Here is a 13,267-nt window from a genome sequence, read left to right on the forward strand (position 1 = left end):
CAATTGGTTATAAATTCAATATGGAACCCAAAAATTTGGTTTATCTACCTGTGTCAGGAAAAACCATACACAGAGTAAATTTTAGGATAACCGACCAAGATAATCGTGTGATTTCTTTTAATGGAGAAGTTATATCTATCAGAATTCACCTACGTGAAGTTTTCCAATAAATAAATACGATGGTTATTGTGAGGAAACACGAGTTGGGAAAATATAAAATAATTACAGGGGATGGGATGTTCCTTTCCCCATACTACAAGGGTGAAGGTATGTATCTTGGTAGAGGATACTATAAACCTAAGAGACAAAGGGGTGTTGGGCATCAATTTAGAGGAGATGGGATAATTGATACTCTCATGGGTATTGGTTCAACTATTCTTAAACATAAAGATCTAATTGGTTCAACTGCTTCTGCTGTGGGAAATGTAGCAGGTGCTGTAAAGAGTATAAAAGATGCCCAGAAGGAATCTCATAAATTACAAGCAATTAAAATAAATTAAGAAAGGCAAAACTCAGTTGTCCCCCCAAGAACGACAGAAAATAATTCAAATACTTGGATCAGGGTTTCAAAAGTTTTAACATCTTTTTTTCCTAAATAAATACAAGTATGGAAGCAATCGATAGTATCTATGATTTGGATGATACTATTATTATCTCAAACTCCACTAAAAAAGAAGATTCTTCAAGGTAAATGCAATAACTGGAACAGACTGGAATACGAATGGTACAAAAAGTTTTGAAATAAATAATCAACAAACCTATTTGAATCTCTTCGAAAGTTTCTTGTTGTGTAAATTTAAATTCACTAAAGCTGGGAATAACACAAACGCTACACTTGTAAATGATTTCTTCTGGAAAATGTTTGATAGTGTGCGTTTGTATATTGGAACACAAGAAGTTGAAGCGGTTGATTATGTCTCTGCTGTATCTGAAATGATAAAATTTACACTCTATACATTCAGTGATAGAATGGGAAAGGGGTCTGTCGAAGGTTTTATTCCTGATATGTCAACGGGAACAAACACAGACCCTGGATATACTCAAAGGAAAGGAATGTATAATGATGATACAAAAACAGAAAATAGTTTTACTGTGGCAGTTCCTCTTAAAGGTATATTTGGATTTTGTGATCATGATAAAGTTCTGTATGGTCTTAAAATTAGATTTCAACTACAGAGGAATGATAATGAAAATCGATTGCTTTTTGGTGTTGGTAGTGCTTTTGGTGAACAGAATAAGTTTGTAATTGAGGAGATGAGTTGGTATATCAGTGAATATACTCCTAATCTTAAAACAGAAGAGATGTTGAATCGAAGACTTAACTCAAAGAAACCACTCAGTGTATCATACCTCAAAAGAAGATGTCAACACGTTAAACTCAATCAAACTACTTACACGTGGAATTTGGGTGTTCTGGAAGGAAAGCCACGATACCTGTGGATCATTTTTAAAAAGCCAGATGGTGATACTGCGACTGATAAGAATAATGCATTGAGTGATAATGCCAAGGTGAAACAACTTCGCGTTTCTCTAGATGGAACATTTTACCCACGAGATAGATTGGAAATTAATTGGGAAAAAAATGATTTTGCTGAAGCATACAAGTCTTACCAAAAGGTGTGTGAAAGTAATGGAAATAAAGAACCTATTTTGGATATGACAGCATTTAAAAGTTTGTATACAATCTATGCGTTTGACCTGAGCGCTCAAAAGGAAACTATAAAGTCTAATCGAGTGGATACTTCCCTATACATTGAAAGAGGAGAGAGTGAAGAAGTTGATACATATTGTTTGCTTTTGGAAGAAACAGAATTGCAGATTAATACAGATAATGGTGTGATGATTAGTCTCACATAATTTTTTGTTAAATAAATGAGTGGCAAAGTACCAACTGGGGTATATGTTAATCAAATCAATCTTCATAAACTATCATCTTGTGTTCAAAATCAAAAGCCTTGTACGATTAACGTTCATACAATTCAGAGAAAACGAGCAGTAAGAATTGATGTTTTTCTCAAAAGAGAACAGGTTAAAATCTTGAATGACACTGGCTCACTTAAAATTAAAATGACAAAACCAATGTTGAAAAAATATTCAATAAGAGAGACGAGTGGAGGATTTCTCCCATTTCTAATTCCTTTATTTGCTGGTTTAAGTGCGGTTGGAGCATTGACGGGTGGTATTTCAACAGCGGTGAAAACTGCCAACGAAAGGAAGGCTCAACTCCAGGCTCAAAAAGAATTGGAAACAGATAACAAAGAGTTGGAGAAACAAATTAGTGGAAGTGGTGTAATTGTAGATTTTGCTGAAAAACTTGAAGGTCTGCCTGATAAAGCGAGATTGTTAGTTGGAGATATGCTTTCTTCTATAGCACAAGCAGGTGTAAAATTAACGAAAAGAGGTAATGGATTATATCTTTCTAATAAATAAATGAGCATTGATGAGTGGTTGAAAGAATTTGGAAAGAATACAACATCAAATTTACAACTTGTCAAATATTGTAAGAAATTAAAAATTCATAATGTGGTTATTTGTATGAGAGATGAATTAACAAATGTGCCGAAACATACAAAGAATATTATTATGAACTTAGAAGATAATAATGGGAACGGTTCTCATTGGGTTTGTATTTTTAATAGTCAAGACAAATATTATTTTGATAGTTTTGGTCTTCCGCCACCTGTTGAAGTCATAAAATTCTTACAGAATGGTGTTTATCAAACATTTCAAGTCCAAGAATTAAATTCCAAGTGTTGTGGTCAATTATGCCTATATGTGTTATTTCAACTCAACAAAAATAAAAAATTTTATGATATTATTTTTAATCTAATATAAATGACTTATGTTGGTAAAGATGGTTCTATCTTTGGTGTATCTCAAGAACTGGATATTGATTCATCAAATTATTACACAAAGGCACAGGCTGAACGACATAAATATAACATAACCAAAAATATTAACATGAAAAATGCTTATAAATTAAAAAATTATCCAACCCCAACTGAAGCGAATGACTTGGTGAGATTAAGTGATTTATCACAATATATATATATATATATATATATATATATATATATATATATATATATATATATATATATATATATATATATATATATATATATATATATATATATATATATATATATACTTAAATAAAACGGCTGTGTATTCCAAAGATACAGAAGTGTTGATATTATCTCCAGGCCATACAGAATTCCCAGTTCGAATTAAAATAAATTTTTATAAAGAAAGGCGTATCGTTTGTATGAGAATAGAACAATGGGGGTATGATATGAATGATTTAGGGTATAATTGGTCATTTAAAATTAACCTCGAAGACCTGGAACAATCAAATCAGTCTCGTAAGGAAGAATATTATCCACTTGGTATCGAGAATGAGTTTTGTGGGGCTATGATTAGTAAACAACAAATAAAAGAATTTAATAAGGGTAAATATAATAATGGTTTTGCCCTTGTTTATCTCATGAAAACAGAAAAAACAGGATTATATATAATAAGTAAGGAAATACAAAATGATTTAACTATGGGAAGATGGGGAGGTGTTTCGTGCCATAATATTATTCTAACATATATTTCTAATACATAAATGACAGCAAGAAGGCTTCAATAAAATTATCATTTCTGTGTTCAAGCATACCTTCAAGAAAAGGGTATTCAGGTCAGGTCAGGTATGGGAGCATGTGCCAGAACAGCGCGTCGCTGCGTCCACTTTCCGCCGGTACTCCAGGTGCCTCCGTCTGGCCATCCCCCAGGCAGATGCCAGCCCCATCCCCATCTCCTTGAGATGATGGTCAACCTGCTGCAACCATGAGGCACGTGGTCGGCCCACTGGCCTCCTCCACTCATGAGACTCCCTCGCTGAGAGAATCTGGTGAGCAGGATCAGCGTCAGGAAAACGAGCCACATGTCCATAAAGCCGCAGCTGACGCTCACGGACCATGCAGGTAACAAATCTCATCCGAGTCTCTCTCAACAACCGCTCGTTGGACACAAAATCCGACCAGCGATAGCCAAGGATTCTCCGAAGAGACCTGGTACCAAAGGAATTAAGTCTCCGTCTCAGATCCTTGGTCAAAGTCCAAGTCTCGCACCCACAGAGTAAGACTAGAAGTACCAAGGACCTGAAGACTCGGACTTTCGTCCTCCCGCACAGGTACCAGCAGCGCCACACCCCATGATCCAGTGAATCCATGACTCCCCAGGCCCGACCCAGACGTCTATTGACCTCCGGCTCACAACCTGCGGAGACATGAATATCACTGCCAAGGGAAGTGAATCTCTCCACGACCTCAACATCCTCACCACAAACAGACACAGACAGGACAGCAGCATCCAAGATGTCACCGAAAGCCTCGATCTTAGTTTTGACCCAAGAAATCCGTAATCCCAACGGCTCCGACTCCTCATTCAGCACCTCGAGGGCCCCCAAGAGGATATCTAAAGTCTCCGCAAAGATGACTGCATCATCTGCAAAATCAAGGTCCGAGATCTTGACATTGCCAAACAATGCACCGCAACTTGATCTCTCCGACATCCTCCCAAAAATCCAGTCCATACAAGTGCTGAAAAGTGTGGGGGCAAGTACACATCCCTGACGAACTCCAGTAACAACTGGAAATAAGTCAGAGATGGTACCACCACACTTCGCAGCACTCTCAGTACCAGAGTAGAGTTCAGACATCAGATCGATCAGTTTCGGTGGCACCCCACGAAGACCAAGAATCCTCCAGAGGACATCCCGATTCACTGAATCGAACGCTTTACAGAGATCAACATAGGCTGCAAGCAGCCCCTGCCGAAACTCTCGTCTGCGTTCGGTGAGGACACGAAGTGCAAGGATACGGTCAATCGTTGACCTCTTTGGTGTAAAGCCTGACTGCTCTGGACGCTGGTGTTCAAGCAGATGGTGGCGAACCCTATCAAGAATTATCCGAGCAAAGACCTTGCCCGGCACTGAGAGCAGCGTCACCCCTCGGTAGTTGTTGCAGTCTTGGCGATCACCCTTCCCTTTCCAGAGAGGGACAACAAGGCCCCTCTTCCAGTCAGTTGGGATGATGCCTGTGTTCCAGGCAGAGCACAAAACTGCATGCAACGACACGAGTGCAGCATCTCCACCAGTCTTGAGAAGTTCAGCATGGATGCCACAGATCCCCGGAGCTTTGCCCCGTTTCAACTGGTTCACCGCAGCCCATGTTTCCACAAGCGATGGTGGACCACAGTTGATTCGAGGGTCAGCAACAGGGATTGTAGCACCCTTGACGTCCAACTCGACAGCTGGGGGATCAGCCTGGTACAACCGCTCAAAGTAACCGGCCCAGCGGGCCTTCACTTCAGACTCCTCTGTCAAGAGCCTACCACCCTCTGCTCGAACTGCAGTGCTCCGAGGGATGAGCTTGGATGAACGCAATGCGCGAACCCCCCTGTAAGCGGGACGAGAATCACCTGTCCACAGGTGATGCTCTACCCCCTCACAGATTCCTCGCACATAGGCCTCCTTGTCCACCCTCAGTGCACGTACAGTTTTACGCCTCAGCTCCCTGAACAGCTCAGCTCTGCCATTCAGCCTGGCCCTGCGACTCTGGTCAATGGTATCCAGTGTCCCTTGAGAGACAAAATTCTTCTTTGCACTGCGGTGAGTTCCAAGGCATCCACCGGCAACATCAAGGACGGTGGTCTTGAAGGCACTCCACAACTCTTCAGGACCCCCCAAAGCACCCAGACCCCCCAAGTGTCACTCAGCCTGTTCGCAAACTCCTCAGCTACTCTCTCATCCCTGAGCTTGGCAACATCCAGCCTAGGCTGGGATGGTACCATTCTCCAGGATTTAAGGTGCAGCTTTAGAGTTGCTACAACAAGCCTGTGGTCAGTATTGAGGAACTGAGCACTCCGGTAGACCCTGCAATTCTGGATCATCCTCCAACGACCGTCAATGAGGACATGGTCAATCTCCTTTGCCACACCGCCAGCGTTGGAATACCAAGTCCAGCGATGAGCTTGCGGGCGCTGAAACCATGAACCAGCCACCCTAAGTCCATGACTTCTTGCAAAGTCAAGGAACTTAGTGCTATTCTGGTTCATAGTTCCTGACCCATGGGGACCAACACACACCTCATAACCATCCCTATCAGTTCCAGTCGATGCATTGAAATCCCCCAAGACTAGAAGTGTATCTCGTCTGGGGCACTGATCAACCACAGACTCGAGTGTGGCGTAGAATGTGTCCTTCACGGTGAGATCACTCGCCTCAGTCGGAGCATAAATAGAGACCAGGGAAATGGCACCTAAGGAGTGGCGAATCCTTAATCTCATAATACGCTCGTTGACCGGTGTTACCTCAATTATCATTGGGGTCAGCTTATTGGACACAGCTACAGCAACTCCTTGGGTATGGTAACCATCAGAGCGACCAGACCAATAGTAGGTGTAACCACCCACCATTATCTCGCCACAATCCGGTCTCCAAACCTCAGAGAGAGCTGCAATCCCGATGTCCAAACGCTTGAGCTCAGATGATAACAGAGACAGGTGATCATCCTCTCTTAGGGATAGGACATTCCAGGCACCCACCCGAAGGGACCGCCTCAGGTTAACCCAATGAGACCGCCGTCTGGTGGACGACACCTCAGCACCACTCTGACACACTCTCCCGCAATCTGACCCAGGGATGTTACCCCGTGGTTTCCCTCCTATCAAAGATTGGGGGTCCCGAAGGCTTTGCCCCAATCCTGTCATCCGGTGAGCTGCCCTGCGAAGGGAAGCTGCACAGGAGGTACTCCCACGGAGTGGGTTTTCAGATTTTTTTGCGTTTTTGCGTTTTGCGGAATGAAGCGTTTTACGGTGGCCGGAGTGCAAATCCTGCCACCAACCTCCTCATAAAAAAGTAACCCAACTGCAGGAGGACGTCTGCAGACACTGTTGGGCACTAGATATGGATGGCCGTTGGCTCACAAGGAGCTCCTCCGCCCTTTGATATTCGGTATTCGGTATTTTAATAAATATGTTCTACAACATAAGAATGAGGTATTTTCAATAAAAGATTGGCATTATGCTGATGTTGATAAACCGACAACTTTAGATTTAATTAGAATGTTAAATAATGAAAAAATTATAAAGTTAAGAAAAGGTAAGGCTCTTTTAGAAATTCAAAAGAAATTTTATTGGTTTCCTGTTGTAAAAAAAATTATTTTGGATACAGGAATAACACGAAATCCTGATGAATATATGTATAATATTCTATGGGGTGTAAGCGATTCAAGGATAGTAAGGGATGAGGAAGGAGTTGAAGAAGAGAGGGAAGAGGAGGAAAAGGAGAAGAGAGAGAAGGAGGAGAGGGAGAAGAAAGAGAAGGAGGAAAAGGAGAAGAGAGAGAAGGAGGAGAGGGAGGAAAGAGAGAAGAGAGAGAGGGAGGAAAGAGAGAAGAGAGAGAGGGATGAAAGGGAGAAGAGAGAGAAGAGAGAGAGGGAGGAAAGAGAGAAGAGAGAGAGGGATGAAAGGGAGAAGAGAGAGAAGAGAGAGAGGGAGGAAAGAGAGAAGAGAGAGAGGGAGGAGAGGGAGGAAAGAGAGAGAATGAATAAATATCAAAATATGGAAACCAGTGAGATTAAAAAAAGATTAAGGGTATTACAGAAAATAACTCAACCCACCGAGGAGGAAAACAAAGAATTGGCAAGTCTATTTGCAATACTTTCGACAAGACCGTTGACCATTTTCAGGGAGAGGTAATTGATGTTAATTAAAGTTTTTTTATTTTTTCTTAAATAAATGTAGGAGAGAGTGAAGGCATTTCTAAGGATTCTTTATGTTTTATAAATTAAGATTCGAATGTGCATGTTGGAAACTAAAAAGGTTTTTGCACTCTGCAGGAATTTTTCTCATAAATAAATGAGTTATTGTCTCAAATGTAAAAAGAAAACTAATACTAAAAATATTTCATATATTAAAAGTAAAAATAACAGGGTTACACAAAAAGGTATATGTTCGGTGTGTGGTTCAAAAAAAAATCAATATATCTCCAAACACAAACTCGGAGGAGATATACAAAAGTTTTTATCAGGAAGTAAATTTACAACTACTGGAATACCAGGGGAATTACATCTTCCAGGGTATTCTTTCTGTGGTCCAGGCACAAACTTGGATAAAAGATTAGATGAGGCAGACAATCCTAAATCCTGGAGTGAGCCTATCAATAGAGTTGATGAAGTGTGCATGAGACACGATATTGATTATGGGAATACCACAACGTTGGAAGAAAAGCATGAAGCCGATAGAGAAATGTTGTATAATTTGTCTCTGATACAAAATCCAACCTTGAGAGAAAAAGTTGATCGGTTCATTGTGAAGAAGATGATCAGTGCTAAATTGAAACTTGGACTTGGAAATTCAAAAACTTATAGGCTCTAATGATGCCATTAAGACTGAAGAGCAATTAGCTGATGAATTACATAAACCAATATTCACAAAGTTTCAGAGAAGGAAAGTTTATTCCAAGGAAGTAGATTATATCTGGTCTGCTGATTTGATTGAACTCAATAATGATAAGGGGTACAAGTATGCTTTAACCGTTATTGATTTGAGGAGTAGATATGCGTGGGTTGTACCATTAAAAAACAAAACAGGTAATACTCTTATGTTAGCCTTCCAACAGATATTTAATAAAAGTAAGAGAAAACCTAAAAAATTGTGGACTGATGAGGGTAGAGAGTTTTATAACAAGACATTTATGAATTTTCTAAAAAATAACAGTATTACATTATACAGTACCTTTAATGAAGGGAAGGCAGTTGTTGTTGAACGTTTTAATCATACCTTAAAAGAGAGACTATATAAAAAATTCACACAACTCGGTTCACAACAATGGTCATCTTTTATTCAGGATATTGTGGATAAGTATAATGACACGATTCACACGGCAACAAATATGAAACCATCAGAAACATTTACAAAATTAAAATATGAAAAAGAGATTAATGTCAGAAAACCTAAGTTCAAAGTTGGTGATATCGTAAGAATATATAGGTGGAAATCTCATTTTGAAAAGGGTTTTACTAAACGATGGATGAAAGAACTTTTTAAAATTGTTGATGTAATAGATACGGTTCCTTGGACTTATAAGATATATGATTTGGAAGGGGAAGAGATTTTAGGTTCATTTTATTCACAGGAATTACAAAAGACAAAGATAAATTGAAATTTTTTGACTCCGCCCCTTTTTGACTCCACCCACACAAGCCCCCGCCCACACAAGCCCCGCCCACACAAACCCCACACAAACCCCACCACACACAAACCACTCACAAGCTCCAATAAATTGAAATTTTTTGACTCCGCCCCTTTTTGACTCCGCCCACACACGCCCCTCCCACCGAAGCCCCGCCCACACAAACCCCACACAAACCCCACACAAGCCCCACACAAGCTCCACACAAAAACTCCACACAAGCTCCACACACACAAACCCCACACAAGCTCCACCCATATTCATCATATTCACATAATTAGTGATTAGTTAATTAGTTCCCCACACACACAACATGTTTATTTAATTAAAAAATTATCCACCCATCCACACAAGCTCCACTCATCCACCCATCCCCCCATCTCTCCACCCATCCATTTATCCACACAAACCTCATCCACATAAGCCTCATCCACATTCACCCCTCCCACACAAGCTCCACCCACATAAACCCCTGCCCACATAAACCCTGCCCACATAAACCCCTCCCACATAAGCCCTGCCTACAGAAGCTCCACACAAAAACTCCACACACATAAACCCTGTCCACATAAACCCCTCCCACACAAGCTCCACCCACATAAACCCCGGCCACCCAAGCCCCACCCACACAAGCCCCACCCACACACACCCCGCCCACACAAGCCCCTCCCACACACACCCCACCCACACAAGCCCCACCGAAGCCCCGCCCACACAAGCCCCGCCCACACAAGCCCCACCACCCCATCCCCCCTGTGCGCCCCCACCTTTGACCCACCACCTCCCTCATCCCACCCCCACCCTTCCCCACACACACACATGGGGAGGGGAGGGATGGGATGAGGGGGTGATGGGTCATTGGGGGAGCGCACCTACCCCCTCCTCCCCCCCTCCCTCTCGTTCATGTCTTGATTCTTTTTTTGTAATTCAGAATCAAGTAATTGTAAACAAAAAAAATATAATTTATTAATATTGAAAATATTAAATATTCATTTGCGAGAATGTATAATCTTTCCCAGCAATCTTCTTCAGATGTCTTGTGATTTCGAAACTCAGACACCATATTCTGTTTTGAAACAAAAAGTGGATAATAATTAGGTTTTATAAAGATAATTACATGGTAATATGAGTAAGCCTCGTTGACCACTGAATTAACACACCAGGAGCCTGTCATCCTTTCAAGGTCAATAAAATGAATTCCAGTGTACTGACAAAACCAAGTCCAAACTAATGATGCAACCAACATGACGACATTCTAAAGAGAGAGTGATATTAATAATAATTCAGAAATATTTACCTCCAGAAAATCATGTGTTGTACAAGATTGCTTCAACAGCTGATGTTGTGCGATAGTGCTGAAAAAAATAATAATAATAAGTCAAGGGTATAGATGAAGAGACAGAGAGAGATACAAACAGACAGGGAAAGCAACACACACACACACACACACACGCACACACACACACATACACACACACATACACACACATAGACACACACACACACACACACACACACACACACACACACACACACACACGTGTCTCACCATTGGTTTAATTCATTCGAGATCAGAGACCAGTCATTATAAATCATTGACCTCTTCAATAAGAGCAGAGAGAGGTAGGTAGAAAGACAGACAGAGAGAGAGAGACACACACACACACACACACACGTGTCTCACCATTGGTTTAATTCCTTCGAGATGAGAGGACGTGATAAGACTTCGTACCACTCATTGTAAATGTCTTTCAATTCTCTTCTAAAATCATTGATCTCTTCAATAAGAGTATTAATTTCATGCACCACGTCGTGATATGTAAACTCAATTTCTCCCAATGACCTGTCAGGGAAAAAATATATATCAGAATTATCATGATTTAATTAATAATCATTTGCTTCATCGTTCAAAGAGAAAACCATACTCAAACTTACCAACTCTGTAGTGGGCTGTTGCCTTCATCGGAAGAAAGATCGCCCATGCCTCAGTTGTAAAAATGAAAATCCCGTCTGGCAGAAACTTTGTCTGGCGAACCGCTTATAAAGCAACGATGAGGATATTGCTTAAACATTGGGTGTGGCCACAGGAAATGACAAGCTTCTCTTAATGATCTCATCTGGCCACCGCCCGAGTTGCAAATCATTTTTGTACATAAACCACGCCATAAAAAAGTTTTGTTTCAAATGTTTTCAGTTCGTGTTCTGAGATAAAATATAAACACGAGACCTTGTCTCACAGAATAGTTCCTATTTTTTCACAGCATGACAGTCCAAAACCACTTCCTCATTCACACAGCACGACCGTGTCAAAAAAACACTTCCTCATTTTCACGGCATGAACTGAAAACATTTGAAACAAAACTTTTTTTATGGCGTGGTTTATGTACAAAAATGATTTGCAACTCGGGCGGTGGCCAGATGAGATCATTAAGAGAAGCTTATCATTTCGTAATGGCACAAAAGGGGTATCTTAAAAAATATAAAGATTCAAATGTTTTTTTTTTTTCAATATTTTAGATGGGTTTATTGTGCAAAGAAAATTAAACTATTGAAGGAATTTGAGAATGAACAAATGTTTATAGGTTCAATGAGTGAGCTAAACAATATGCATTGGTTATTTGATAAAGAGTGCCCCGAGGCTTAGACGTTTCAGATATTTCTTTAGAATCACCTTTAACAAATCTTTATCTTGTTGTATGGGTTATTTGAATAGAGAGTGTCCCATGGCTTAGACGTTTCAGATATTTCTTTAGAATCACCTTTAACAAATCTTTATCTTGTTGTATGGGTTATTTGATAAAGAGTGTCCCGAGGCTTAGACGTTTCAGATATTTCTTTAGAATCACCTTTAACAAATCTTTATCTTGTTGTATGGGTTATTTGAATAGAGAGCCCCTAGGTTAAAAGGGGAGACAAATAAATATACCTTGGGCTAAAAAGGGGATTTATTTTTTTAGGGGAAAAAAAAGAAAAATTTCATGGCTGAAAATCCCCCATTCATTTACATGGGGAAAAGTGAGCCAGAACCAGTATTCTTTCCTTACTCAGTTATCTTTATAAATAAATGAACTTCCTGTGGATTTGCGTGTACTTGGTGTATTACTGGAAGAAACAGAGTCACATTCTCGCTTTCTGCTGGCACTAGCTATACACTTTGGAGAAAAGAAGTCCTTTCTACACTTGACATGCACAACTTGTCCAGAAACAGTACTTGTACTGCTAGACCGCAATGCATTAGCTTTTGCAATGCCTTCACACCCTTTGGTACTCAACGATGCAGTTTTTTGTCCACTCAATAGAGGTTCCTTACAGAAGACACACTTGTCCATCTTTAATAGATTACTTCAACCTGAGAAAGAAACAAAAACATGATTAGAATTGTAAATAAAGATGTTCCAGACTTTTATGTGAGTGAGAACCTTTTCAGAATTCTCACCTATCCCCTGGATATACTTTTGCCCTACCCCCACATGCTTCTGATTCTCTCTCCCCTATGCATATTTAATTGAACAGCCCTCAGCCCCTTTCAATCATTAGTACATTTATTGTATCTTCTATGGCAACCACAAGAACATAGGACAAAGTAAATGGACCATTCAGTTATCTTTACTTGGGAATTAAATCTGAAATGGTCATACATCCAAAAATAACTATTTTGGTCAAATTCTCCAAACATTATCAACTCTAAAAACACTAATCTTAGGTCAATACCATTACATATGATATTGTTAGAAATGTATTCTCATTATGAATCTGTTGATGCCTCTATATAAGGGATAAGATTTGAATTGTTCACAATATTACCATAAATCTACACCCTACCCCAAAATTTTAGTTGATGATATTTGTGGAAAAATTCTGCTTCAAACTGAGGTCAAAATGGAAATGTTCCAATGCTCCAATTTAAGGTGAATTTTAGTATGTCATTCTACAACATATTTGGAGTGGAAAAAAAACATGAATGATTACTATTGCAATTTGTGGTGGGTAAATCATCAAAATTTGGAAATTTGTTCTACCCTTATT

General features: G+C 40.0%; 1 protein-coding gene and 1 long non-coding RNA gene across 2 annotated transcripts in view; one reads left to right on the forward strand and one right to left on the reverse strand.

Annotated features, from left to right (window-relative positions):
- LOC147014942 (deoxyribonuclease gamma-like) overlaps positions 1-13,267 on the forward strand; it is a 346,105-nt gene that overhangs the window by 309,815 nt on the left and 23,023 nt on the right. The window lies entirely within an intron of this gene.
- Positions 10,148-11,079, reverse strand: LOC147014951 (uncharacterized). The gene is made up of 3 exons (XR_015050087.1): positions 10,926-11,079; positions 10,539-10,596; positions 10,148-10,307 (listed from the first exon to the last, which is right to left on the reverse strand). It is a non-coding gene; the product is annotated as an uncharacterized LOC147014951 (long non-coding RNA).

Source organism: Eptatretus burgeri, chromosome 12, assembly GCF_056783735.1.
Source record: "Eptatretus burgeri isolate ZD-2024b chromosome 12, Ebu_testis_v1, whole genome shotgun sequence".
NCBI lineage: Eukaryota > Metazoa > Chordata > Myxini > Myxiniformes > Myxinidae > Eptatretus > Eptatretus burgeri.